This window comes from Humulus lupulus, chromosome 5, assembly GCF_963169125.1.
Source record: "Humulus lupulus chromosome 5, drHumLupu1.1, whole genome shotgun sequence".
NCBI lineage: Eukaryota > Viridiplantae > Streptophyta > Magnoliopsida > Rosales > Cannabaceae > Humulus > Humulus lupulus.
In genome coordinates this window covers 150,888,185-150,913,175 of record NC_084797.1, presented here as the reverse complement: position 1 = coordinate 150,913,175, position 24,991 = coordinate 150,888,185, and the positions used below count along the sequence as shown (strand labels likewise).

Sequence of the window (24,991 nt, the reverse complement as noted above, 5' to 3'; positions counted from 1 at the left end):
ACAGCAGATCAAGATCAGAGAGGATGTTTTGGCTGGAGCGTCCAGAGATTATTCAGTGTCTGAGATGGGCTTGTTGAGATATAAAGGGCGGATATGTGTTCCGCTAGACACTGCTTTGAGGTGAGAGATTCTGGATGAATCTCATACTACACCTTACTCTTTGCATTTAGGCACCACGAAGATGTATCAGGATGTGAGATCGTTGTATTGGTGGCCAGGGATGAAGAGAGATGTAGTGGAATATGTGGCTAAGTGCTTGACATGTCAACAGGTCAAGGCTGAGCATCAGAGGCCGACAGGGTTATTGCAGCCTCTGGATATCCCAGAGTGGAAGTGGGAAGACATCACAATGGATTTTGTGGTGGGCTTACCCAGGTCTGTTGGTCAGCATGATTCTATTTGGGTGATAGTGGATCGCTACACCAAGTCAGCTCACTTTTTTCCAGTGAGGATTACTTATACAGTTGACCAGTATGCAGATCTCTATGTGAGAGAGATCGTGCGCCTCCATGGAGCACCTAGGTCGATCGTGTCAGATCGGGACCCTACTTTTACTTCCAAGTTCTGGGGAAGTTTGCAGAAGACCATGGGGACACAGTTGAAGTTCAGTACTTCTTATCATCCTCAGACAGATGGGCAATCTAAGAGGATGATCCATATATTAGAAGACATGCTGAGAGCATGTGTGCTGGACTTTGGTGGATCTTGGAGTAAGTATCTGCCTTTGATAGAGTTCTCCTATAATAACAGTTATCAGTCTACCATTGGAGTTGCACCTTATGAGATGTTGTATGGTAGGAAGTGCAGATCTCCCATTCATTGGGATGAGACAAGTGAAAGGAGATACTTAGGTCTTGAGGCAGTTCAGAGGACCAGTGGGGCCATTGAGAAGATTAGAACCCGGATGCTCGCTTCTCAGAGTAGACAGAAGAGCTATGCAGATCCCAAGCGCAGGAACGTGGAGTTCCAAGTGGGGGACTATGTCTTCCTTAGAGTCTCACCATGGAAAGGGGTGAGAAGGTTTGGGAAGAAAGGCAAGTTGAGTCCTAGATTTGTAGGTCCATTTGAGATCCTGGAGAGGATTGGTCAGGTGGCTTATAGTTTGGCTTTGCCTCCGGCATTGTCTGCCGTGCATAATGTGTTTCATGTTTAAGCTCTTCGGAGGTATGTATCTAATGTGAGCCATATTTTGAGTTATGAAGATCTGGAGCTTGAGCCAGATCTCTCCTTTGAGGAGAAGCCAAATCAGATGCTTGACAGAAAAGATAAGGTCCTCAGGAATAAGATGATACCTTTGGTTAAGGTGTTGTGGAGGAACAACAAGGTTGAGGAAGCGACCTGGGAGCTGGAGTCAGATATGCAGAGTCAGTATCCCGAGCTGTTCAGGTAAATTCGAGGACGAAATTTCTATAAGGAGGGGATAGTTGTAATGCCCCGAATTCTCCGATATGGTTTAATGGCGGGATTAGTAGACCGGGAGGGCCATAACTGTTTAATTATGCCATTAAATGATAATATGCATGTTTATATGAATAATATTATAATATGATGTTATATGCATGCATGTGGATCCACATTTGAATATTATGATATTTTGATAATTTGGCCCGTTAAGGGTATAATTGTATATTTGGGTGCATATTGTTATTTGTGAATGAGAATCCATTATTATGGAGATATAGCCGAGCTATTCGGCATGAGACGGTCCTATATAATGGATTAGCGGTTTTGTCATAACGGGGTAAATTATTGGGTAATAGGAATGTTATTTGATGATAAATTGGGAGTATTTGAGATCAGGATGGAATTCTGGAAGTTTTGACTATAATGTCCCCAGGGGTGTTTTTGGGACCCCGAGCACTAGGTTTTATTTGAGGTTCCTTAAGCTTGAAATAACTTGTCAGATAGAACGTACGTTAGAAAACTTCTCGTTCTCTTTCCGTAGTTCATTTTTACCGTTCGAAGCCTTTTCAAAGATATCTTGAGTTCTAGGAGTCAGAATCAAGCGAGGATCGAGGCATAGCGATCCTAGGAAAGATTATAAGCTTCTTGACCGAAGGATTTGACGGAAAACAACCTAATCGAAGGTAATCTAAGTTTTAAGTTTTGAGTTTTTAGAGTTTCTAAGCTTTGAATTTGACTTTGTGAATCGTTGAGTTTTTGGCTCGATTGAGCCTTGGGTTTTGATGGTTTTGGAACATTGGGAAGCTTGGGAACTTTGATTTTATGATTAGGGAATGTTTAGGTATGATTTTGGAGGCTTTGGGAAGTTGAAAACGTGTTTGGGAATGGCCTAGGGTTGGGGGCCGCGGCCCTTGTTTGAAGAAGCAGGTGGGGTTGTTGTGCCTGCTGGGTGTCGCGGCCCTTGATGATGGGCGTCGCGACCCTTGCTTCAGGATGTTCTGGGGGTCGCGGCCCAAGGTGCTAGGGCCGTAGCCCTTGGTCAGTTTTCACCCCGATTGCATGTTTTGACCCCGGGAACATGGTTTTAGGCCTCAGGATCATTCCTACTACTTGGATTAGTTTGTATTGATGTCCTGGAGGCTAGATATTGGTTTGGGAACCTATGTTGATAATTTTTATTGATGCTATCCTATATTTGGTTATGACTAGGAGATCGCTAAATGACTAAAGGTTGATCGTTCTCTAAGGTCATTCTTTTATTCATTCTAGCTAGAATCTGAGGTAAGAAAACTGCACCCTGTGTATATATGATATGCGTGATTGCTATTAAAGCATGTTGATTGATAAATGTGGACATGGATTGCATATTAAATGCTAGTGAATGTTTTTTACTTGTATATGGCACTGACTAGTCAGTGATACTGACCTAAGAGTCAGAAACGACATAAGCGTCCTGAACGCAGGGCCGAATGAAGATTAGATCTAATCGATATCAGTGTTGAATGACTCTAAGGCATTAACACTGGACCGACCCTAAGGTCGATGAACTTATAAGTGCTTGGCTAGTTTAAGACTAGTTACTGAGAGCCAGGGCCGAAGGCCTAGGTGACTGCTTGTCACATGGCTAGGGAACGATGTTCCAGAGTTATGACTCTATGGTCATGAGGAAGGTTATGTTGGTGACTAGTCACCATGCACCTATCCTGGTTAAGCTAATGAAGGGTTCACTTACAAGTTAAGCCCCGGTGACCCTATCGTCACAAGGCTAAAGGGAATTGTCCCCATCTTAGTGACTTTTGCGATTGTCACCTATCTGTTTTGGACTGAATGTCCTGAATGATTATTATGATCATTGTTGATATTATATCATGCTATATTGTGTTTTCTTGCTGGGCCTTGGCTCATGGGTGCTATGTGGTGCAGGTAAAGGAAAAGAAATGCTCACCCAGCCTTGAGTGGAGAGCTTAGGTGGTGATGTGTACATATGCGACCGCTTGACCACCACGGCCAAGGAGTTCTCAGAGGAACTAGGGGGTTTACCCTATTTTGCCGCTTAGGTCGGCGGGTTTGTAAATTTGAAACAGTAGTGACCTTGTTGAGTTGTAAATAACTTGTAAATGTTTTGAATAGCTCATGAGCAGTTTATATACCTAATAGAATATATCCTTTCCTGTTTATTGTTTTCAACCTTAACCTGTTAATAACACTTAGAACACGTTTTTAACCAAAGGACTCAGGTAGCGGGTCAAATTTCCGGTTCACTGATCACCGTAACTATTCTGGGGTAACCAGGGCGTTACAAAACTCAAGTTGGCTTAATCCTCAACAGTCTTTCTCCAGCTTTCCTTCCATTCACCACCAAATATGTGTTGAATAAACTCAACTATGGTCTGACGCAGCTCATGAATGAGATTCAGACTTTTGAGTCTGTCATGGGTGGACCTAGTAAGGGAGGAGAAAAGAAGACAACTACTACTACTGCTGCTGATCCAGCTAAGGCTGAAGCTAAACAAGCTTTGTCTTCAAAAGCTGGAAACAAGAAGAAAGGTGGGCAAAACAACAACCCCAAGCCTGCAAAGGCTGCAAAGGCGAGTGCACAATTAAGTGCACAGACGCCTAAGGGGAAAAACAAGAAAAACAAGAAAGGTAAAGGTAAATGTTTTCACTACAAAGAGAAAGGGCATTGGAAATAAGATTGCCCCAAGTTTCTAGCAGATAAAAACAAAGGTAATGATTATAGTTCATTTATCTTGGAAACATGTGTTTTAGAGAATGATAACTCTGTTTGGATTATTGATTCTGGATCTACTAACCATGTTTGTAACTCTTTACAACTTCTTGAATTGTTGGAGGAAGTGAACGAAGGCGGCTTAAAGCTTAGAGTTGGGAACGGAGCGTTCGTTGCGATCCAAGCTAGAGGAAGAGCTCGTCTAAAGTTCGGAAACAAATTTTTAATTTTAAAAGATGTATTTTTTATTCCGGATTTTAGTAGAAATTTAATTTCAGTTTCCATGTTGCAATTAGAACGATTTGTTATGACTTTCACAAGTTTTAATATATCTATTTCTTTCAATGGATCACAATTGTGTATTGCATGTTTGGAAAATGGGCTTTATATTTTGCGACCTAACGAACCCCTCACTCTTAATAATGATTTATTCAAAGTAGCTAAACCTAGGACCAATAAACGTCAAAAGACTGATAACAATAATATGACGTATTTATGGCACTTGAGACTAGGTCACATTGGCTATGATAGGATTCAAAGACTTACAAAGGATGGACCTTTGAGGGAACTCACCTTAGGTGAATTACCTGTCTGTGAATCTTGTCTAGAAGGCAAACTGACCAAGCGTCCATTCTCTGCAAAGGGTGATAGGGCCAAAGAACCACTTGGTCTTGTGCATTCAGATGTTTGTGGACCTTTGAATGTACAAGCCAGGGGTGGTTTTGAGTATTTCGTCACTTTCATTGATGATTACTCTAGATACTCTTGTCTTTACCTAATGCATAGGAAATCAGAAACATTTTCAAAGTTTTAGGAATTCCTAGCAATGGCTCAGAACCAATTATGTAAAATGTTAAAGATCTTGCGATCTGATAGGGGTGGAGAATATTTGGATATGCAGTTCCAAGATCATTTAACTGAACTTGAGATTTTATCACAACTTACTGCCCCAGGTACTCCGCAACAAAATGGTGTAGCAGAACGCCGAAACAGAACTTTATTGGAAATGGTTAGATGCATGCTTAGTTACTCAACTCTACCAACTTCGTTCTGGGGACATGAAATTGAAACCGCGAATGACATTCTCAATGTCGTGCCGTCAAAATCAATCCCCAAAACACCTTTAGAACGCTGGAATGGTCATGAACCTAGTTTACGTCATTATAGAATCTGGGGGTGTCCCGCTCACGTCCTGAGGAAAAAGAAGGGAAAGCTAGAACCGTGAACTGAAGTTTGCATGTTTGTTGGCTATCCTAAAGGTACTCGGGGTGGACTTTTCTATAGTCATTAAGAAAAGAAAGTGTTTACTTCTACAAATGCTACTTTTTTGGAAAATGACTATGTCCAGAATTTGAAACCTCGCAGCAAAGTAGTTTTAGAGGAGATGGTTGAAAAATTGACTTCAACCAATGTTCCATCGTCATCAACGCGAGTTGATGATGAAATTCCCACTCTTCACGTCCAACCGACGCAAGTCGATTTAAATGAAGAAAGTACCATTGTTCCTGAGCAAACAGTCACGGAGCCTCATCGTAGTGGGAGGGTTTCTAGGAACCCAGTTCGCTATGGTTTGGATGGTGAAACCAATATGGTTGTTGGTTACACTAATGATGATGATTCGTTGTCTTTCAAACAGGCAATGGCTAGCCCTGAAAATGAACTATGGCTTGAAGCCATGAAACAGGAAATGAAGTCCATGTACTCAAATTCCGTCTGGGATCTTGTGGAAGCACCTAGTGACTTTAGGGCCATTGGGTGCAAGTGGATCTACAAGAAGAAATGAGGTGTTGGTGGAAATATCAAGATTTATAAAGCTCGATTAGTGGCAAAGGGTTATACCCAAAGAGAAGGCGTGGACTATGAGGAAACTTTTAGTCCGGTAGCCATGCTCAAATCCATTCGCATCCTCCTATCCATAGCAGCCGCTCTCGACTATGAGATCTGGAAAATGGACGTCAAGACAACTTTTCTTAATGGAAAGCTTGACGAAGTCATTTATATGGATCAGCCGGAAGGATTTAAAGTATCTGGACAAGAAGGAAAAGTTTGCAAGTTGAATAGGTCCATCTATGGACTTAAGCAAGCTTCTTGTTCCTGGAATCTTAGGTTTGATGAAATAATCAAAAACTATGGCTTTGAACAAAATATTGAGGAGCCCTGTGTTTACCAACTAAAGGCAAATCAAATAGCGGTATTCCTGGTTCTTTATGTAGATAATATCTTACTCATTGGAAATAATGCTAAGAAATTATCAGATGTGAAGAATTGGCTGAGCACTCAATTCCAGATGAAGGATTTGGGTGAAGCAAGTTATGTTCTAGGTATCCAGATTATCAGGGATAGAAAGAATAGACTCTTAGCTCTATCTCAAGCAGTTTACATAGATAAAGTGCTTGAACGTTTCTCAATGACAAATTCCAAGAAAGGGCGTCTACCGTCCCGCCATGGAATTCATCTTTCAAAGAAGCAGTCTCCCCAGACTCCTGAAGAGGAAGATGCAATGAGAAAAGATCCTTATGCATCTGCAGTTGGAAGTCTGACGTATGCCATGTTGTGTACTAGACCAGATATCTGCTATGCAGTGGGAGTAGTGAGCAGGTATCAGTCAAACCCAGGACTGGAACATTGGATAGCAGTTAAGCATATCCTGAAGTATATGAGACAGACTAGGGATTATATGTTAGTCTACAAGGGTGGTGTTCTGAACCCTGTAGGCTACACCGTTTCAGATTTTCAGACTGATGTCGATGACAGAAAGTCTACTTCTGGAATGGTGTTTACTCTTGGGGGTGGAGCTGTGATTTGGAGAAGTGTAAAGCAGTCTGCAATCTCAGATTCCACCATGGAGGCTGAGTACATAGCCGCGTCAGAAGCAGCTAAGGAAATAGTCTGGCTAAAGAAGTTATATTCAGATCTTGGTGTTATTCCAGAAATGGATAAATCGCTTGTGCTGCTTTGTGACAATACAGGAGCGATAGCCAACTCGAAAGAACCTCGAAGTCACAAGAGGAGTAAGCATATAGAAAGGAAGTATCACATTATTTGAGAATATGTGGCCAGGGGAGATGTGAAGGTTATGAAGATTGCAACTGAAGACAATCTTGCGGATCCGTTTATAAAGACACTACCAGAAGCTACATTTGATAAGCATATCAAGGAAATGAGATTAGTAGAATTAAGACATTAGTTTCAATTAGTGCAAGTGGGAGTTTTTTGGGGTTTTATGCCCTAATTAAAATTAGGGGTGCACATCGGGCGGGTTTGTCGGGTTTCAGGTGGAAGCATTTAATACCGAACCCACCCGAAAATAGGGTCGGGTTATGCGGGTTCGGATTCGGTCGAGTAGGGACTTTTCAGGTTCGGATGGGGTCGGGTTCGGGTGTGCAAAAAGTGAAACCGAACCCGTCCGAAAGGGGGGTCGGATTGGTCGGGTTCGGGTTACTCAAAAGACAACCCTACTAAAAACTCATATTATAGATTTGAATTTGATGATGTTCAACAAGTTTACTCAAAATTAGAATGAGCAACTACTTTTGCATTGCATTGTCTTACTTTAAAATTTAAATCCTTAAGCATGGACTAAAGGGGTTTTAAATTAATATCTAGAGAATTTCATTAATTTCTTCCCTTAGTTGTGTGGTTGGGATTAGTTGAAAAACACATATGTTTTGTTTTCTTCAATAGAAAAAAGAGTGAAAAAAGAAAAAGAGAATTTAAATTAATGAGTAGCTTATACGAAACATCCAAGTTTTAACCATAATTAGCCATAAATTCAAAAGTCCATAATTAAAATTTAAATGTCCATACCAAATTACCAATGCCATAGTCCAAATCCAAAAGTCAAAATTAAAATTTCAAAGTCCTTAACAAAAAGTTACTAAACTACTAAAACTTAAAAAGTCCACAAAATAACCAAAGTCTAAAGATGAGGTTCCCGTCTTCATTCAATCAGTTCCTTGTGCCGCTGATGAGGCTGTAGATGGAGTATTAATAGAACCAGAAGCTGAAATATTTTCACTACCACTAGCTCCAGCAGTTGTATCACTATCACCTGTGATCTCTACAATATTATACATTTCCATAAATATTATTTAATTTCAAACAATATTTAATTCCATAAATAAAATTCTAAATAAAAGTTTGTTTAACAACTTACTAGACTCCAGAATCTCTGATGTCTCTAGAACTTCATTTTCATCCATGTACTCTCGAACAATGATTGGTTGATGTGAACTGCTCCACCAATTTTTGAGACATATTAAACATTCAACCATTTTAGGACTTAGTCAGCTCCAAAAGGGATCTAAAATTCTACCACCAGTCGAAAAGGCAGCCTCAGAAGCAACTGTTGTAACTGGTATGACTAACACATCACGAGCAACGGATGACAAGATCTTGTACTTGGATGCATTTCCGGCCCACCATTTCAAAATGTCGAAGTTGACACCCTCAATCATAGGTTCAGCATCCTCAGTTAGATACCTATCAACCTCATTCTTTGTCTTACCACCATCTTCCTCTTTCCTTTGTTGTACAAACTCATCATGCAACGAAGCATACTTATTCAAACTAGAAGTAGTAGTGAATGAGGAAGAGGAAGATCCACTACACTGAGGCAGATAGTGAGACAGAGACTAGGTCATAGATGGTTGAAGTAATGTAGAGCCCCCACCATACAAATCAAACATTGATCGTAATGTTTGTTCTACCTCGTTAACCATCTGAGCGCATGTCAGCGGACCATAAAAAGCTTTGAAGCAATGGGTGAGATACTTGAGCTTGTATCTTGGGTCAAGAACCAAGGCAATTATAAGGGCCTCATTACATTCCTCAATCTTTCCCCAATATTTGTCATATTTCACCATCATGCTCTGTGCCATACTCGCTAACAACGGGTCATCCTCCTTAACTGCCATTCTATACAAAGTGCACTGCATATTACATATTTCAATAAAGTACTTGTCTACTGTAACATAGGTTGATCCACTAAACCTTAATGTAATCTCGTAGAAAGTCTCCAAAAACTTCACAAATACAGTTGCATTCTCCCAGTCCATTTTAGTAGGCGGCCCCTCCTTTTTCTTTCCATCTTTATCAACCTCCTCAAAATACTTCACAAAATTTGCATCTGACAGTAAACTTTCAAAAGCCTTTTGGAATCTTAATGCACAATTAAGCATAAGATATGTAGAGTTCCACCTCGTTTGGACATCTAAAGAGAGAAGTCCTTTGCATTCAATTTTTTCTTCTACAACAACTTCTTTAAACCTTTTGAGCCTAGCGGGAGAAGACCTAACATATCTGACAACATGTCTAATGCTAGCAATCGAATCATGCTTCTCTTTTAATCCTTCAGTGACAATCAAGTTTACAATATGAGCACAACATCTCATATGTAAAAACTTCCCATCTAAAATGAGACCATTTTCCTTTTCTCTAAACCGTCTCTTCAAAAACCGAATAGCAACATCATTTGAAGAAGCATTGTCCACCGTAACGGCAAACAATTTCATAATGCTCCAATTATCTAATCAAATCTCAATCTCTTTGCCAATAGTCTCCCCCTTGTGATCTACCACTTGACAAAAATTTATGATTCTTTTCTGATAGTTGAAATCAGAGTCAACCCAATGCGCTGTGATGACCATATAGTTCAAATTCTGAATAGAAGTCCATGTATCAGTGGTGATGGATACCCTCTCATGCTTTAAAATATTTTTTAATTTCTTTTTCTCTTCAGCATACAATTTCAACACATCCCGAGCAACAGTCATCCTGGAAGGGATATCAAACCTAGGCTGTATGGTTCTAACAAATTGTCGGAAACCCTCCCCCTCAACATGTCTAAAAGGTAACTCATCCAACACAATGTACTTTGATAATGCAAGCCTACATGCCTCTTTGTTATAAGCCATCGGAACTAAAGTTTTTCCCCCTCCTTCCCTCCTATCACTGACTCAAAACTTAAAATCTTTTGCTTTTTCTCATCAATCTTATATGGACTAAACTCACAAACATTCCTAAAGTGATTCCACAGATGACTAGTCCCATTCTTTCTACTATCACAGAAGAACTCACTCCCATAATAACAACGAATACATTTGGGTATCTCTTCTTTGTCGTTAGGATCAACTGGGGGAAATTTTTCAAAATGCTCCCAAATATTTGACCCTTTTGTTTTTTTTTGGACCCAAAGGAGGTTTCTCTCTTTTTTTACCCCTTCTTTTAGGTATACCCTGTGCTTGATCTGTAGGAGTTTCATCATTGGTAGGTGGAGATGGTGGTGGAGCTTCATCTACTTGATCTTGATCAAGATCCATAATCTATAGAGCACAAAGACATATATAATATAATGATTAACAACCGAGCATACTTAAAATCCACTAATCCCGTCCAATCCACTACAACTAAAATCCAACATTACAAACACCAAACCAAACCACATATACAAATTAACAAATACAATGAAGCAAAACAATCCAACATTCAAAATATCAAATATACATTAAACTAATAATTATAAAAATTTTAATTTTATATATACAATCAAGCAATTGAAAATTCTAAATATCCAATTCCAGATAACAATTTTAATTTTATCTTACTACAATTTTAAGTTTAGAACTTTATAATAAATCAAAACTCAAAATCCTATATCAAAATCAAAAATATAAATTCATCAAATGCAAACCAAACAAACATTACCATTATATTATATTCATCTAAATCAACTAATCATCACATATACATACTACATATATATAATTATATTATATAATCATATCATATCTCACAGACAATACAAAAATATAATATAAATTGTTATCCAAAAAACTGGCGTAGATGACGTGGCGAGTGATTCCTGGACACGTGGTTGACACTTGGAGGAACTCTGCTAGGATATCGACCAGAAGACAAATTATAAGCAGTAGGCGGCCTAGTCTTACCTGCGACCAGTCTGGTCGCGGGTTCCGCATACAACATGATGTTTCTATAAAGATCTTTGTAAATCCCGAAATTGACTCCCACAATCTCCTGAGTATTCGATTATTTAGGAGATTATATCTGTAACAAATTCATGTAACCCCCCCTTGAGCCTATAAATAGAAAAAGATAGCTCAAGGAAGGGACTTTTAGCTTTCGAATTATTTGAGACTAGAGTAATTCTATCTGAGATATTGTATTGTTCTTCAGAGGTTAGTGAAACTCATTGAACCCTAGTTCTTTGATCACTCCTTTGATTCTCACATCAATAACAATCTAAGTGGACGTAGGTTATTACCAGATCTTGGGGCCGAACCATTATAAAATCTTGTGTTCTTATTATTTTCGTCATCACATTCTTTTCAACGTATTCATCCACGTCAAGCGTATTTTGACTCCGTGTCAGTTGCCCAAAATCTGGGTCAACATAAATATATAATTAAATTTATATATATATTATATATATAACCTTACCTTGCCTTGGCTTTGCAGGGAAGAAGACTGAACCCAACCCAACCCACGGACGAAGAGTACAAACCGCGCCGCCGCCGAGCCTAGCTGCCGACCGAACCCACGGAGGAGACGAAAGGGGGAGGAGGGAGTGACGACTCTGGTCTGGCGTCAGCGTTTCACGTTTGAGGCTTGCTGCTGGTGGTGAGGCCCCGCCGAAGGGAAGGTTGCTTGCTTTGCTGCTGCTGGGTTGAGATGAGGGGGTCGGACTCAGGGGGGACTCAGGGGTCAAGGCTTGTTGCTGGTTTGGCTGGGGTTTGGCTTTTTTAGTTTAGGTTAGTTTTAGGTTATTTGATAAAACTAAAAAAAAAGGAAAATGAATATTACGGGCAGGTTCGGGTTTAACCCGAACCCGATATTTGCCTAAGTATCAAACCCGAAATCGACCCGATGAAGCTCGGGTTGAGCCCGAACCCGACCCGAAATGTGCGGGTTTTACGTTTCTCTCGGGTGCGGGTCGGGTCGGGTGGTTGGGTTTTCGGGTCAAAATGTGCACCCCTAATTAAAACCCAAATTCTTTGTAATCTCATTTTATTATCAATACAAATATAGAAATCATTTTTTGACTTGGTTAATCACTTTGCTCACATGTTTTATTTTCATGATTATTTGTTTAATATAAACTTCTATTAAATCCTGAGCATATATCTAATCTTATTTATAGTGACGTAATCACAGTGGAATATAAATATGATTATATGTTCAAAATAAGTTAGTCCTAAGATTAGTCAGTGCACAGGATTTACACTGACTTGCCAATCTACGATATGATCTACTTACACATTACAATGTTATGTTCTTTCCAGAAAATTAGCAAAGTATATAAGATTGGATGTATTTGTTACATCGGACAGGACCGATATTGATAGTTGATAAGATAAGTAAACATACCGTTATTATCTATTCTAGTCATATCATATAGTTGACCATAGGTCAATTCAATCTCAATTCTGAGTGGTTAGTATTCTAACTGATTGTATTATTTGAGTTATTTGACTTGTTCGTTACCAGCTTACCCTACGGACTAGCCCATACTTACATCTTGGGAACTCGATAGTATAATTGAGTGGGAGTGTTAATCATAGATATGAACATCTATAGCTTGTGATGAGCAAGTGAAAAGATGGTTTCCTTTTAGTTTGGTTCAAGGTGTTAAATGATAGAGATCTCATTTCAGTAATTAAATTAGTTTACTGAAATATCATTTACAAGGAACTAAGTGTTTTAAGGATAAAATACAAAGAGGGGTAAAACAATATTTTAGTCCTATCTCATTGTAGACCGTCTATAGAGGATTGAGTAACAATTATGGATGTAACAATTGATAATTAATAGCGTATCTATATTTGTTATAGAGCATTCTATGAATTCAAGAGTGCAATTCCAAGTCTATAGTGGAGTCACGAGGAATTAATAAGTTAGTAAATTTATTTGTTAGATTTATGATAACTTATTGGAGCTTGATTTCATAGGCCCATGGTCCCCATTGTACCTTGGATAAAATCATCTAGATAGTCTCAATTAATTGATTTAATTATCAATTAGAATTATCAAAGTTGACGAGGTCAATTTTGGATAGTTTCACAGAGTTGTGTAATTTTGAGAAGAAAAGAGAAATTATGGCAGATTTATTAATTAAGATAAATTGGTATCTAAATTAATAAATAAGTTTAAATCAAGGTTCAAATTATAAATAATTAATTTGATAAAGGATTTAAATAATTATTTAATTAATTAAATCAATAGAAAATAATACATGCCTTGATTTTAAGTCCAATGGGCTTATAATCAAATGAGAAATTTCACAGGCCTAAAGCCCATGATAATTTCAACCTAGGGCTTCAAAATGGCTATTATTTTATTAATTTTTCAATTAAATTAAATAGCCTAATTGAGTCTATAAAAGGAGTGCTTAGAGAGAAGTCAAAACATAAGTTTAATCACTGGTTTTCTCATAGTTTTAGATTCTCTCTAAACACAAGTCTTTCTAAGCCTCTTTGTTATTTTCTCTTCTTCTCTCTATATCTATCTCATGTGTTGAGAGTTTCCCACACTAGTCTAGGTGGTTCTAAGGATACATTGGAAGATTGTGAAGAAAATAGAAGACCGGTTTAGTTTCTTGATAATACTCTGCGACAGAGAGGATACAAGAGTTAGAGAAACTGAAGGAAGGAATCTTTAATTCCGTTGCGTATACTGTAAGTATTTTATTATTTGTTTCTCTTTGAATTCAATTTTAGAAACATGTTTTAGGCTATCTCGTATTAATTTGTTTAATATTAGATATACATGAAAATAAATAAAAATTATGTATAATTTTTCCTAACAGTTACAACTTTATAACAAAAGATACATATAAATATGGAAAATGGTAGAAGACGATAGTAATGAAAATACAACTCTATGACAAAATGATACAAATAAACTAAAAGTAGTAGGATGAAAGATATAGATGACATTACAACTCTAAAACAAAAGATACAAGTAGAAGAGTAAATAGAGAATATGAGAAGAAGATGAAAGCAATAGTAAAAGAAGAAAAGAACAAGAACAATGAACAAAGAACTCACTCTCACAACCAAAGTGAAGAGTGTTGGGGATCACCAAATTGAGGTTTGAAACCTTTGTCCAAAAGCTTATTTCCCCCTAACTCAAGCACTAAGGGAGCTCTCACAATTTTGGAAATAACTTTCTGGAATTATCAAGCCTCTAGGTATTTTCTAATCAAGTGCTATAATGGATAGAAAAAATTGTGTCTTACAAGTGAGCAATAGGCTCCTGTTTATAGAGTTTAGAGACACCCTTTGAATTTCAAATTCCATCAACCCCCATGGCTGTTATCAATGATTAATTACCAATGCTCCTGGCCACGACCACTAGCCAATTTCAGCACACAATTTTGTGTTTTTTTTTTTCCAAACGGTTCAAAATCATTCTCACTTGATTTTGTAACCACCAAACACATTATTGTGGTTAAAACCAAGTCTCCAACAACCATTTGACTTATGACTTTAAGAAATTCAACTCAAAATTGTGTAACAAATCTACACAATAATGGGCAATATTTGGGAGTTAGAAATTTGTAACACCAAATATGTTACATATTTGAATATTCACATATATCCAAATATTGTAACTCTCTTTTATATGTTACAATATATGACACTCTTTATCACATTTATTTAATCTAAAATATTATATTATAAAATAATATAACATATAAAGCTTTGAAGAGGTGATGTAGCATTCTATAATTTTTTAGAGCTATTTTATCTATTTTATTATAATTTAGGTGAATTTGAGTTTTATTTACATATGTTAAGTAATGATTTTCTTTGTCAAATTTCCACATGGTTTACAATGCTATAGTTGTAGGCTATAAATAAAATATTTTTTCATTCAATTTGATTTATTCAACAATTAGTTTTTTTATGGGTGATTGATTGATAAAATCTTGTCCAATTAATTAGAAAAAGTATTAGCATATTAAAAAATAATTGATTTATAGGACAATTTTAAGTGGTATTCTCATACATGTGAGTTTGTATATAAATATATATAAGGTGAATTATACAAAGATAGCATTAAAGAAAATCTATGTATATATATATATATAAGTCTAATCTATGAAGAGATGATGTTGTTAGAGGTCTTTTATCTATTTTTATATGATTTTTTTGGTAAATATGAGTTTTTTTTTTATGTATTTATTTGCATATGTTAATGTTATGAAAAATTGATAACACAAGTATATGTATTGCTACAAGTAATACAATGCATAAACACAAGTATCATCCCACGAAGATTGAATTAGTAAGTACCAATATTTAATTCCTAATCTCTATTTGGCTAACAAAAATTTGTTGAAAAGAGAAAACTAAAACATGAACATAAAAACTATGAAATTAAAACAATTAAAACTATAAACTCTAAAACAAATAACGATGAAAATAATTAATTAATGGATGAAAATGAGGGAATTTAATTTCATTATCTTTCCACTCTCTATTTCCTTAATGCAGTATTATCATAAGATTTTCTTCTAATTGAGATAGAAAGTTACAAAGTATTCTATATTCATGTTAAGATATATAAAACTCGACATATGTATGAATTTTCTATATTTCTATGATAAACTCAGCATATAGGAAACATTAGGCATAAGAATTTAGGGGGTGTTTGGTATGAGGTTTGGGTTTGGGGGAGTAGAGTTAGAGGGGGTTTAGATGAAGGGAATGTGAAACTCAAGTGTTTAAAGGAGTTAAGATTACCCTCAAATCAAGCTAAAAAATGGGACTCACTTGGAAGCACAAGCCCCCAAGCCATTAAAAATAAATTTACCAAATATGGGTTAGATTTGACATTTCCATTTCCATTCCCATTCCCACCAAACCAAACCCCCATACCAAACACCCCCTTATAAGCTACATAAACCATATTGATACTTTGGTTCGGTATTGAAATCTATGTCTAATCAATTATAGCATGTTTGAATCTCACCTTTCAGATTTTGAAATAAATTCATATATACCATGTAATAAATGGCCAATAAATCACAAGCATTAAGCATAAATTGAAAAGATCTCAAATAAGAAGAACAAAACATAAAATTTCATTAATTCATAGAAGAGTTTCAAGAGACTCAATTAAAAACCCTAAAACTAGATTTAGTTCATATTCATACTATTCAAATCCATAAAACTAACAATCAACATAAACTAAAGATGAAAAGAAAAATAAAGAAAAGAAAAACTTTAATTGGTCCAATGTTTCTCCAAAAGTCTCCAGCTATCTTCTCCTAGTTCCAATTAGGCATAATTAGGGTTTTACGTTGAAAATTGCATTAAAATACAAAACCCTACGATCTCCCCAGGTGAAATGACCAAATTGCCCTTCATTAAAAATATGCAGAAGTCCTCGCTTTCCAAACACCTAGCGCAGTCGGGGCACTGTGTAGCGCGATCGCGCTACTTGCTTCTAATCACCATTTTCGCCAGATTTTCGTCTTTTTATCGATTTTGACATCTTTTCGTTCCAAAGTGTCTCGAGTCCTTCAAAACATAAAAACAAACCATAACAAGCGTAAAATAGAACAAAATAAACCTAATTGACTAAAACACTACCTAAAAAGATACACTAAAATGAGTCTAAAACACATTTATCAGTTAAGTAATGATTTATTGTAAAAATCTCACATGGTTTACAAACATTGTAGGCATTATACTTGTAGTTTATAAATAAGGTATTCTTTTATTTACTTTTGATTTGTATAAAAATTAATATTTTTTTTTCTTATATAGGTGATTGATTAATCCAATATTGCTTAATTAGTTATAATTTTTGCCTTCATCAAATTTATATCAATATTTAATATATTATTTATATTTATAATATTTTTGTAATATATATTTTTAAAGTACTTAAATTAGCAAATTCTATATTGTATATTGAAAAAAAAAGTTATAATATATAATGTAACAAGAATGTATATATATATATTGTATCACCTAATTTTTAAAAAGTCATGTCACAATCTTTGAAGAAGCATATAAAAAATCATATAGATGCTTTATCATGTTAATAAATTTAAGATAATCAAGAAAATTAAGACACTATAATATAAATTTATTTTTGTTATGTTATCATTTATCTTTTCTACTAATCCTATAAGATAAAAGAGAAAAAAAGTGATATTATGTATAGTTCCTCATATGTTTTGTATAAGAATTAGAAAAAGTATTAGCAAATTGAAGGAAAGAAATGATTTTTGAGATAATTTTAAGTAATGAGTTAATATATATGTGTATGTATATATATAATTTTAGGTGAATTACACAAACATAGCATTAAAAATTTGAGAAATTACAAAATGTATATAAAAGTTATAACTTTTTATTATTAAAAAAATTATAATTTCTTCAATCATATTATATTCTTTTTCTAAAAAATTATAATTAACCAGATAAATATAAAAGTTCTTTAAATATATGTAGTTTTTTGTTATTATAAAATCGCAAGAAGCGCGACTGATGGATCCAACATGAGTATGTTTTAAATATTTATAACTCGCAACCGCACGAATCGTATATGAAATATAGTATTCGTATAAGCACGAGGTCGAACCCAAAAGAGTTGTCTAAAATAAAAAAGAAAACTATTTTAAAACAAAATTAATAAATTCTAACATAGCTCCAAAGATTGATGAGATTTAGTGTCATGAACATAAAATAAAAGATTTAAAGTAAAGCTATTTAAGAGGATAAAAATAAACCAATTATGATTTGAAAATACGTTGTAAAAGAAAGATTATTAAGATACTAGAATCCACAAAATGTAAGTTTAATAATACTTATTAGTATATTGATTCCCAAGTTTTAGTGATAGTTAAAATAAGTCAAACTATCATTTTTCAAATAGATTTATAATTTTAAGCACAAATTATTTCTAAAAAGATAGGATTTTTCTTCACTTTTCAAAAAAATATAATTTCAAAGTATTTAATGCGAATCAACCTAATGAAACAAAAAAAAAATCAAATAACATTATTTATAAGGCAAAACATAATATTTTTGTTCTAAGCATTGGATGTGTATAATTTAATGACACATCTTACATAAAGAATATTATGTTTTGCAAAATGAAGAACAAAGTGTAATATTATCTAACAATCCAAAATATGAGATATTAAAGATGAAAGACAAATATGAAGAAGAAAAATCCATAAACTTTGTTGCATTACAAGGGAAATCAACATACAACATAAATATTACCTAGTTACAAGTTGCTTCATCATGATCTTAATAATCTTATGAAAAAGATTAGAAGCACATAACTAGAATATAAATTACAAACAAAAAATTACAAACATAAATAGGAAAATTTGGAGGAGGAACCCCCAAAATTTTCCTCTAAAAACTCATAGAAAAAAATGATCAAAAAGAAGAAAAGATAAAGAGAATTGAGTTGTCTTGAAAGTGTAGAAATTTTGTAGTGTCAACCTCCTCTTAAAAAATGGTCTTCAAATTCCTTATTTATAGCAAAAAAAAGTGCTTAAAATAATCAATTTAAATTGATTAAATTAAATTTTAAATGAAGAATAATATGACATGTAAGGGTAAATTTTAGAGTGTAATGATGAATTTTGTAATAAAATGTGTAGAAAAGTTAGGTAAAAAAAGTGGCATTTTTGGACATAAGGGGACAATAAAACATTTGTTGAGCTCAAGAGAGCCAAAACAAGTGGTTGGTGGCTTTTGAGCCTGGTACTGTAGCATGAATAGTACCTGCGGTACTGTAGCTTGGGCTAGGCTGAAGCTTTTGTTTTTAGATTTGCCAGTTTTTCTTTCTTTTTCTTGAAAATGACACTTCTTTCTTCATTTTTCTTGCTTTTCAAGAGCAAAAATGCAACAAATTATCAACAAAATAAACATAAATTAAATTATAATTAAATATTTTCGATTATAAAATAAATCATATTAATTATTTGAAAATACTAATTAAAACTCAATTTAATTTCACATTTAAGATCAATAAAAATGCATTTTTTTACTTCTAACTTAACAACAATAAATGAAATAATTGAACTACAACAAAATAACTATAAAAACACACAAAAATATATAAAATCATGATAAGACTAAAAATTCAAAATTACTTAAAAATTTAATAAATTAATAAAAAACTTAAGAACTTAACACTAATTAGCTTATAAATAGTGGTAAAAGAACTCTATTTTGTAGAGTTATCACACCCCCATACTTAAAGTTTTGCTAGTCCTCAAGCAAAAGAAAATTAAAACATACAAATTTTCTTTTTGGACCCTCCATTTGGTCAACTGACATGGAGTCAAATGCTTGATGTGAATAAATATATTGAAATAGATCTAATGGAAAAAACAGTAAAGGACACAACAAATTATAGTGGTTCAGCCCCACGAAAGGGTAATGACCTACATCCACTTAAGCTATTATTGATATTAGCTCTCAAAGGAGTGATCAAAGAACTAGGGTTCTCTGAGTTTCACAGGCCTGAGAGAGATGAATAATACAATCATAAGATAATAGCTCTAATTATCTTGTAAGTATAAACTTAAATCAGCCAAAAGTCCATTCCTTGAGCTATTTCTCTCTATTTATAGGCTCAAGGAGGATTACACGAATTTGTTACAGATATTATTTCCTAAATAATCGGATACTCAGGAACTGTGGGAGATAATCTCAGATATCGTTATAATTGCATAAGATCTTCTCAAATCATACGGAGTATACGACCAAGCTGGTCGTATATAAGACCCAGATGCTACGTCAGGGGAACATCACTGGTCGACGGTCGAACAGAACTTCTGCCAGGTGTCAGGCACGTGTTAAAAATGTCTGCAATGTCATCCACGCCTATTCTTTGGATAACACTTTTATTGGTGACATCATAAGTATTTCCTCAAGAATTGCAAAAAGAAAATAGTTCTAAATTTTTTTGTGAATATAGATTAAGCTTATCAAATGATCAATCTTGATTTCTAAGAAGAATTGAGCAATATTATTTTTCATATAAACTTATAAGAAATAGAAGTGTTCTATTATGAAAAATATATATAAAAATAAAAAACTTAGAAAACTTGACCCAATAATTAAAAACAAACCTTAAAAACTATTCATATTCTTAAAGAACTACAATTAAACTTAGTTAAGGTTTTTAGTTGGACATGAAAACTATCACCAATTTTTTTTTTGACATTTTACAACAAACGAAAAACATGCATAAACACTAAGAAAAATACATAAACACAAAGAAAAAAAAACACATACACACTACCCCCAAACTTAAATGAAACATTGTCCTCAATGTTTAATAAATGGAAAAAATTAAGAATTACTCCCTTTGATGTATGCTTCCTTGATTTGACTATTTTGTCTTCTTCTCTTCTTTTCTTTTTGAGCAAGAAGTTTTCTTCAAACTTTTGAAAAAACATGAAACAAAACACACACAACAAAAGTGAAATATAAAATGAAACATTAAAGTATGGGTTGCCTCCCACAAATCGCTTTAGTTTATAGTCTTTAGCTCGACTATAAATATATTTCTTTTATCCTACACCCAATCGATGATGTAGAATTTCATTTGTAGGGTGAGTTATGACTTTGATGCAAATGCCATAAATAATAATTGATAACATCACACCTACAAGAAAATTATAAATATACAATTTTGATGGAATATCAATGAAATACGAAAATTGCATATCTAGATTAGACTCCTTTTTATTTTGAGTAAATATACACATTTGTTCAATTATGGGCTCTTGATATATAATTATATATTTTTCATTTTCCTCATGAGCCTCGAAAATTATTTCATCAAACTCTTTTGTTTCATTAGGAGGTTGAATGTATATTACAAGTTTTCAACAACTTCATTCTCTTTTTCACTTTCGATTTGACTATTTGGATTGTGAATGGGTTGGTTGGGTTAAACTTGTTTTTCCAACTCTATAACAATTGCAAGTTGTCCTACTATTGTCTCAATTTTTGAGATTGACTGAGACTGAGCTTGTAAGATTTGGTAGGTTGATTGCATGAAATGTTGTAGGGTATCCTCTAAAGATGGGCTCGTTTCTTGTTGAATGGGTTATGATAGGTCGGATTGGGCATGGCTTTGATTATGCATGTTGAATTCATGCCCTTGATTTATTGGAGACTGGGTATGGCTCTATGAAAAATTTGGATTATAGGTGTGGGCAAATGAGATATCAAAGGATTCATGTATATCATACATATCATTATGTTTCTCCATAATTTAAATTTGAGCGCTCATAATACTTGTACTCATAATTCTAACTATAATTAAAAAGATCCATTTCAAGAGATTTTTTTTTATGAAATTAAGAATAGTACTAAACACAATAATTAAGGAAAAAAAAAGTAAAATTAAGATAACATAAACAATGAAAATAAGAGTTAGGAGGCACAAGTGCCAACAGCTAATAACAATACGACAAAAAAAAAAAAAACTAGGACGCACAAATTCCATCAACTAGCTAGGATGCAAAATTGCCATCAACTAGAAATTTGCACAAAAATATAACAACAAGATAAATAAAGAAAATTACAACAAATGTTAGGAGGCACAAGTGCCGTCAACTAACAAAGATATAAAAGAAATAAAAATTACAACAAAGTTACAACAAAATTAGGAGGCACAAGTGCCATCAACTATAAAACTTAAAAAGATAGAAAGGAGGCACAAATGACGTCAATTAAAAAAAATAAACATAAATATATAAGTAAGTTATTATTATTATTATTATTATTATTATTATTATTTTTTAATGGGTGGTAGAACCGTTCCAAATTTTCTTCTTATATATTTTTTAAGTTTTATATAAATATATATATTTTTATAATTTTGTAAGTGCAAAAAAATTAAATAACTAGTAGAAGAGTTCACTAACCTTGAGAAAAAATTTTGTTTCTTTTCTTGCAACTCCCCGACAACGGTGCCAAAAACTTGATGGACCCAACATGGGTATGTTTTAAATATTTATAACTCGCAACCGCACGAATCGTATATGAAATATAGTGTTCGTATAAGCACGAGGTCGAACCCAAAAGAGTTGTCTAAAATAAAAAAGAAAACTATTTTAAAACAAAATTAATAAATTCTAACATAGCTCCAAAGATTGATGAGATTTAGTGTCATGAACATAAAATAAAAGATTTAAAGTAAAGCTATTTAAGAGGATAAAAATAAACCAATTATGATTTGAAAATATGTTGTAAAAGAAAGATTATTAAGATACTAGAATCCACAAAATGTAAGTTTAATAATACTTATTAGTATATTGATTCCCAAGTTTTAGTGATAGTTAAAATAAGTCAAACTATCATTTTTCAAATAGATTTATAATTTTAAGCACAAATTATTTCTAAAAAGATAGGATTTTTCTTCACTTTTCAAAAAAATATAATTTCAAAGTATTTAATGCGAATCAACCTAATGAAACAAAAAAAAAAATCAAATAACATTATTTATAAGGCAAAACATAATATTTTTGTTCTAAGCATTGAATGTGTATAATTTAATGACACATCTTACATAAAGAATATTATGTTTTGCAAAATGAAGAACAAAGTGCAATATTATCTAACAATCCAAAATATGAGATATTAAAGATGAAAAACAAATATGAAGAAGAAAAATCCATAAACTTTGTTGCATTACAAGGGAAATCAACATACAACATAAATATTACCTAGTTACAAGTTGCTTCATCATGATCTTAATAATCTTATGAAAAAGATTAGAAGCACATAACTAGAATAGAAATTACAAACATAAATAGGAAAATTTGGAGGAGGAACCCCCCAAAATTTTCTCTAAGAACTCATAGAAAAAAATGACAAAAAAAAAAAAAAAAAAATGAAGAGAATGGAGTGGTCTTGAAAGTGTAGAAATTTTGTAGTCTCAACCTCCTCTTAAAAAAATGGTCTTCAAATCCCTTATTTATAGCCAAAAAGTACTTAAAATAATCAATTTAAATGAATTAAATTGATTAAATTAAATTTTAAATGAAGAATAATATGACATGTAGGGGTAAATTTTTTAGTGTGTAATGATAAATTTTGTAGTAAAATGTGTAGAGAAGTTGGGTAAAAAAAGTGATATTTTTGGACATAAGGGGACAATGGGACAATAAAACATTTGTTGGGCTCAAGAGAGCCAAAACAAGTGGTTGGTGGCTTTTGGGCCTGGTACTGCATCGGGAATAGTACCCGCGGTATTGTAGCTTGGGCTGGGCTGAAGCTTTTGTTTTTAGATTTGCCATTTGTTCTTTCTTTTCCTTGAAAATGCCACTTCTTTCTTTATTTTTCTTGTTTTTCAAGAGAAAAAATGCAACAATTTCTCTACAAAATAAACATAAATTAAATCATAATTAAATATTTTTAATTATAAAATAAATCATATTAATTCTTTGAAAATACTAATTAAAACTTAATTTAATTTCATATTTAAGATCAATAAAAATGCATTTTTTTTACTTCTAACTTAACAACAATAATTCAAATAATTGAACTATAACAAAATAATTATAAAAACACACAAAATTATATAAAATCATAATAAGACTAATAAATTCAAAATTACTTAAATACTTGATAAATTAATCAAAAACTTAAGAACTTAACACTAATGACTTTATAAATTGTGGTAAAATAACTCTATTTTGTAGAATTATCAGTGACTATATTCCTTAGTATCTTTATATTTATTTATATTATAAATGTGAGTTTAACAGAAATTGTTAGTTTCCGTTAGATTTAACACCATTAGTTTTACAAATGTGAGGTGCACAAATATCTTTATATTTATTTTTATTGTTTTCTAACACCGTTAGTTTTACAATCATCTAAATAAGGCAAATAAATTCAAAAAAACAATAATAAAGTCATCTAAATAAGATAAATAAATTAGAAATAAAAATAAAAAGTAATAAATGAGCTATAATAATTTCTCATCACATATTTTAAAATTTTATATTAAAGTATTTAAATTACTCTATCAATTATCTTTTCAAAACTATAACCGAAAAATATTTATGTGTTTAAATTTATTCTTTTCTTTCTTTTATTAATTATTTATTTTGTCATTTATTGTATTTTATTTATCCAAACATACATGTAATAGTGACATAAGACATAAATATACATATTTATCATTTTGTCGTTTAGTTTTTGTAATGAGAAATTACTTATTTTAATTGTTCTAGTCATTAATTATAATATATATATTTATATATAACTTTTTTTTACTTTTAAAAAAATTAAATTAAATAATTAAAATTTGATCAAATATACTTTTTAGATTCATAGTTTTAATTTAGAATTTTTTCTAAAAGAAAATTAGAAAAAAAGTATTTAATTTGAAAACTATCACCATGTATTATGTATAAATCAAAACATAAAAAATACCAAAATTTAAATTATTATGAACTGTAAATTTTGAACTAATAAACAACATCAGATAATTTACTTTAAAATTAGAATTGTAGCGCACCAAGTTTTTTTTTAGTTTAATTAATTTTGTGCTTTTATTTTTTTTTTATTGTTAAGTGTTTGAATTTTTTTTTATTGTTTGAATTGTTTGGTAGAAATTGTGTGAAATTATTTTGTTAATTTTTTTATTTAAATATTTTAATTTGTAAGTTCATGAATTTTGGTTGTATGTACCAAGGTGTATAGTTAGTAAAGATGCACTTGAGCACTTGTGTGTGTGCATGTGCATTGTTGCATGGTGAGTATGCACTAGTTATCTATGCATATTATTATTTTTTCTTTTATTTATTTATTGTTAAAATAAAAAGAGAAAATA

At 33.0% G+C, this 24,991-nt stretch overlaps 1 protein-coding gene across 1 annotated transcript in view; it reads right to left on the bottom strand.

Moving 5' to 3' along the window:
* Positions 1–16,220: 16,220 nt before the first annotated feature.
* The window catches only part of LOC133777748 (uncharacterized), a 49,970-nt gene continuing 41,199 nt past the window's right edge, over positions 16,221–24,991 (bottom strand). Inside the window, exon 5 of the transcript XR_009868793.1 lies at positions 16,221–16,677. The gene's annotated coding sequence lies outside the window, so the exon portion shown is untranslated. The remainder of the gene's footprint in view (positions 16,678–24,991) is intronic.